Source organism: Castor canadensis, chromosome 1 (genome assembly GCF_047511655.1).
Source record: "Castor canadensis chromosome 1, mCasCan1.hap1v2, whole genome shotgun sequence".
NCBI classification, from domain to species: domain Eukaryota; kingdom Metazoa; phylum Chordata; class Mammalia; order Rodentia; family Castoridae; genus Castor; species Castor canadensis.
In genome coordinates this window covers 147822931-147829111 of record NC_133386.1, presented here as the reverse complement: position 1 = coordinate 147829111, position 6181 = coordinate 147822931, and positions in this window count along the sequence as shown.

Below are 6181 nucleotides of genomic sequence, written 5' to 3'. Positions count from 1 at the left end.
TATGCTGAATGACATATTTGGGTAGGGGGTTGCTAAGTAATTCTCATCTTGCTTATTCTGGAAATGTGTAAGGACATAAGAACAGTTTGGTTCTGGGGCTTGCTGTATTAAGAAGGATATATCATCCTGTTCTGGAAGTCCTAGAGAAGCTGTCCCTCACACATACAGATCTGAAGTTGTACTGGTTTCTCTGTAGTGAACAGGAATAACTGAGGAATAGAAAGTATTTTAAAGTGGACAGGTTTCATTAAGACCAACTGGAGCACATGGGTATATGAAAGGGACCTGTTCAGGTCTGAGGAATGGCAGGAGGATGTACATGTATATGTCCCATGGAGAGTAGACTTGTAGAAATGACAAGGTTCAGTATCAGCAGGCAAGGGATGAAGCAAAGGGCAAACTATTGTATTTTCCTAGATCAGGGTCAACCAACTTTTCTGTAAAGGGACAGGTAAATAGTTTTGACTTTGTGGGTCAGTCTTTTGCAAATACTCAGTTCTGCCATTATAGCATGAGAGTAGCCATATGTAATATGTGAATGTGTGAAGTTTGAGTTTTACTCAAAATCTCATTTAGCTTTACATGTCATGATATAGCATCTTTACATATTTGCCTCAGCCATTTAAAAGTTTAAAAATTATCCTTAGCTTGTGAAGTGTACAAAAATAGGAATTAGCTACAGGCTATATTGTTTTCTGTGCTGTTTCTTAAATTACTTCATACCCTCTCTTTTCTCCTCAGATTTCAATGCCTTCTTCCCCATTCTCATTTTGAGAAGATAACATTATTTTCTACTTCAGAATACCCACCACTCCACCACCTCTGTCCTCTTACCAGAATCTGCATACATACACTCAGCTTTCTTTTTTGTTACTGTTACCATAGAACATATCGAAATAGGGCATAATTTATTGTCTATCCCTCCCACTGAGAGGTTTGTTTTGTTCATGATTTATACCCAGTAGTCAGAACAGTGTTTAGCACTTAAGTGTTTTAACAAATACTTGAATGATCACTGATCACCAGACCAGAAATTGAGACAATTTTTCTCCAGAGAAACTTAGCTCCCTTTCCAAGAGAAAAGACCTACCTTTTCTGACATCTGGAGAGCTCTTGATCATGCCAAGTAGTACCTTTTCAAGTTTCTTTGAAAAAAACTCCCAAACAAGAAATCTTCATTAATTGTATTTAGGGTGTGTGCGTGTTGTGTACAAGTGTGTGAAAGAAGCCAGAGTTTCACAAAATAATTTCCTTTTTATGTGTGATATATTCTGATACAGTATTTTCTATCTGTCATTTGGGAGGAAAAAAAATGTTGGTTGAAAGTGATAGGTTGCACAAACCACAAATGGGTTTTTGAAAAATAGTGCAATATATCTTACTAATTACAAGACTTAATTATAAAAACAACTTTTTTCCTTTTTCTTTTTTTTTTTACGGTGCTGGGGCTCAAACTCAGAGGCTTGCTTGTACATGCTAGGTAAATGTTTTCCACTGAGCCACATCCCCAGCCCATTCTATTAGCTTTTTTTTTGTATTATTATTATTATCATTATTATTATTATTGCTGGGTGGGGGTACATTGTAGCATTTACAAAGGTTCTTAAAATGTATCAAATATATCATACTTGAATTCACCCCCTCCACTGCTCTCTTTAATCCCTCCCTCCCCCCATTCCTGGAACAGTTTCAACTGGTATCATTTTTGCATTTGCATATGTGTACACATTATTTGCACCATGTTCATCCTCCTACCCCTCTCCCACCCACCTCTCCCCTCCCCCATTAGCTTTCTAATGTGTCACTCCTCTTCCATAAGAATGAACAGCCAAATATTTGCAGACATTTAAGAAAAGCTTTCAATACAAAAGACAGGCTGAAAATCTCAACACAACTAAAGAAGCAAAAGGAGACATTAGAAACACTCTCAAAGAGATCAATTTACATTCACCAAATAGAAGACAATGCTATTTAAAGGCAGGTGGGGTAAACAAGAAAGTGCTGCTCTGGAGGTTGTTATGCTAAGTGAAATAAACCCGGCACAGAAAGACAAATACCACATGATCCCTCTCACAGAATCTAAAACAATCAAATTCATAGACTCAGAGTAGAATGGTGGCTACCAGAGGCTAGGTATCAAAGGCTACAAAGTTTCAGTTATATAGGGGAATAAGTTTTTCCAAGATATATTGCACAATACTGTGACTAGCTAAAACTAAGTTTTAAATGTTCTCACCACAAAAATGTATTTTGTGTATTTAAGATTACAGCTATGTTGACTTAATCATTTCACATGGTATACATTGGTATATATAGTCATAACATCACTTTTTATCCCATAAATATATACAATTATAATTTGTCATTTTGTAATAAAATTTAAAATAGAATTTTTAAAAAATTAAAAGAGAAAGCAAAGTACTATAGTAAACTTAGAACATGATAATAGAAATTTAAAAATTCAAAAGAAGAGTTGGGATGTGGAAATCTTTCAGAGAAACAAAAAGGTGGAAATGGGGATGACAGGGTGAAATTATCCAGGACAAAAGCTGTGCGGTAGGCATGGAGAACTAGTCCAGAATGAAGGGTGATGAAAGACTTTGGGAAAGTTGTCTACAATTTGAAAATACATGGAAGGTATGAGGCCCCTGGGTTCAACCTCCAGCACTGGAAAAACAAAAAATTAAATGAATAATTACATGATCTGTTTAAATGTCTTGAAAGAATTTGGAATAAATTAATTCTAGATACTTGAATGCCAGAAAGTTTGCATTTGGAGAAAGAGGCAATTGCTAACTTCAATCCAAATGAAATGTAATCATATTATGCTAATTGGATCAACTATGAATGTGTACACCTTTGTAATAAAATAATGAATAATAATAATAATGAATAAATGGAAAGGATAGAAGATGCAGAAATAATGCATGTTTATTAGAAGGATTTAGAGTATAAATATATCTTACTTCCTACAGAAAGAACTAAAACAATATCCCAAACTGAAAAATTAAGAACTAGTAGTATAAACATGCTATTTAGAACTATGAAGATAAATCCCAGAGAGATGACTAAAAGACAAAGAGTCTGGAGATTAGAAACTGAGTGCCAAGGGTTGGGGCAAGGCCTGCTATATTTCCTTGTATGTCTAGTGATACTATTTGTTTTTTTAAAAATGTAGTTTGTTGACGAAATGAATATGACTAATGTATTTATTTGAAAATAGTGGTCAGAGAAGAGGGACTATTCTCATAAGAATTGTAAGACACTGGAAAGCCAACAATAGTGATTTAGCACCGCCTTTGAAAGAAACTAAAAAATGTCTCCCTCCTTTGGTACTGAACGATACCAGCTGTACTGCTTTGTTATTTTAAGGACCAAGTAAGTTGTCAGCAGTAGTAGCATTGCTACTACTAGGCAGTTCTAGGATCAGAGAAAATATTCTGACTCTATACATTGTTGTTAAGGTGAGTACTAGCAAACAAAAGCATGGTAAGGCACACTTCCCGTGGCTTTACAGGCAGCAGAGGGTAGAAAAACCTCACTAAAGGGGGCTAAGTAAAAGGACACACATGATAAAGGAGACTGCTCATTTAGTGCCCCCAGGGCATGCTAGGAAATTACTGGATGGAAGGACTGTGTGTGCAGACACAATTTAAGGAAATCATCATCAGAGATGCATGGAGCATGACTCCATTCCTGGACTGGTGTGGGCTGGCAAGTGCTGGCTAGATTCAGAAAGGATAAGGTAGAGGAAAAAGAAAGGGCATGGAAAGAGCTAACTGATCACTGGAGGAGAATGGGGATGGGGGGGGGTTGCAGACAGCTGGCAAAGCCTTGTTCCCAGATACATTTGCCTGAATACGCCCACAGCAGAGCTTCACCTCTGCTTCTTAACTGTCTAACTTCACTTAAATTTAGAGAAAGATCCTCTTGTTTTCCTAAACATACCCCACAAGAGAATTTTTCAGGCCTCACAAAAATGAGAGCGAGAACCCAGGTCAGGCGAGAGGGTACAGCTGGACCTCTGTCACTCGAGAGAAGTGGAGCAGGACTGGGGATGTAGCTCAGTGGTAAAGTGCCTACCTAGCACACATGAGGCCCTGAGTTGAATCTGAGCACTTGGAGGGGATAGACTAGGAAAACCTAATTATAGGGAAGCAAGGAAAAGGGCAGGTACTAAGACCAGTCCTGCATATAAATACAACAACACCAAATGGATCCTAGGTCAGTGATTTTTCCCTCCCCTGCCTACTCTGGTGCCCCAGGTCTAGATCCCACCTTTTGTGCTTTGGGCCTTTCATTCTCACCTCTCATGGTCAGAAAGAAATTAAGCAAGGATTCAAGTAAGTGCCTGATACTTTGAGAATGTCTTAGAGGAGTGTCTCTAACTCCCTTTTCCCTTTCCCTGGTCCACACATTTATTATTTTGATCTCAGTCTCCAGATACGAAGGTCCCTATGCTCAGAGAGTGGAGGTTGGGAATATGAAGGCATATATGAAAACATGTTACTAGTTAGAGTAAGTTAGGAAAGAGATTTGTGTAAACACAGAAAAGTACACCTAACAGGGAAAGTATTTTGGCTTAAAAGACCCCTGACCTAAAGAAAAGTTACAAAGTATAAGTGAGGCAAAACAAGAGAAACCAACCCTTCCACTTCTGTGAGTCACCTGAAACTATATTCTTTTTGGGTTTTTTTTGCAGGCATATACTTCTCCCAAACTCTCAGCTGTACCTGTGCCAGTTCCTTCCTATCACTGCTCTTTTTACCTTGTCCTGAATCTTATTCAGTCTGTAGTCAGGCAACCACCTTACAGTCCCACACCACTAAGGACAGCCACATTGTGTTTTATTTATTTATTTTTGGCAGTACTGGGGTTTGAACTCAGGACTTCATGCTTGCCAAGCAGGTGCTCTACTGCTGAGCCATACCTCTAGCCTACATTGTGTATTCTAGAACAGTACTCCCTCATACGGAATTTTCCAATAGCCACATTTGAGAAGTTAATAAGTGAAATTCAATAATCACATTAAGTAGAATATATCCAAAATATTTAAACATTAATTAGCATTTTTAAAATTGATGTTTGAACTCAGGGCTTCACGATTTCAAGTCTAGGAAGGCAGGCACTCCACTTGCTTGAGCCACACCTCTCAGCATTTTTAAATTAAGATATTTTACAATTTTTTCACATGCTAAGTCTCTGAAACCCAATGTGCATTATACATTTATGGCATAGTCCGATTTAGATTAGTCACATTTCAAATGCTCAATTGCCCGATGTAGTTATCCGACAGTGTAGCTCCAAAACTCTGCCCAGACTGAAAGAGTATAGTTGGTGTTTCTCCACTAAACAGATGAGGCAGGCCTGGCATAGTGGCCTATACCAGCAATCCCAGCTATTTGTGAGGGTGAGCAGGAGGATCACCTGAGCCACAAGTTTGAGATCAGTCTGGGCAAAATAATAAGGCCTCTCTCAAAAAATAAAAAATAGGCCCATCAGTCTAAGGCATTATGGTTTATTTCCTCTAAACCTTTGTATCCCCATCAAGGCTTTGAAAACAATTTTGAAGGTGAAAGAGAAAGGCTATGAGATTTCAGCCAAAGAATGAGCATTCCCTTTAGATGTCAGACTTAGACAACCCTGAACAGATCCCAGATTTCGAACAGAGTTAGCTTTTAGCAATCAAATCCACAGTGCCGCAGTATTTCACTAAAACATTTGAACCAGGGTGTCTCCAAGTCCTCTGGCCAGCAGAACCCCACTAGGACGTGATAATTCACCAATGTGACAGCATCTTCACAGGAAAAGGTAAGAAGGTATCTAGCCCTGATCTTGCCATTTGGGACTGAAATGGGCTTAAATATATTTGGTGCAATAGCAAACAGTTTGTGTTAAGATTCTCGCCTAGCATCAACAAGAATCACATGGGAGAAAAGTGCTGAGAAAGTTCTACCCGTTAATTAAAACATTTTCACAAACTAGGAAAGGGTCACTTTTTAAATCGGTTTAAAGTGCTGGACGAATGGCTCACGTGGTGGATCGCAACCTGCCGATCAAGCGCGAGGCGCCGAGTTCAACAACCCAGTATTGAATGAATGAATGAATCTGTTTAGAGAAAGAAACATGAGTGTCATGGGAGATTCTGGGAATCATACAATTCAATCCGTCCTACTGAGTC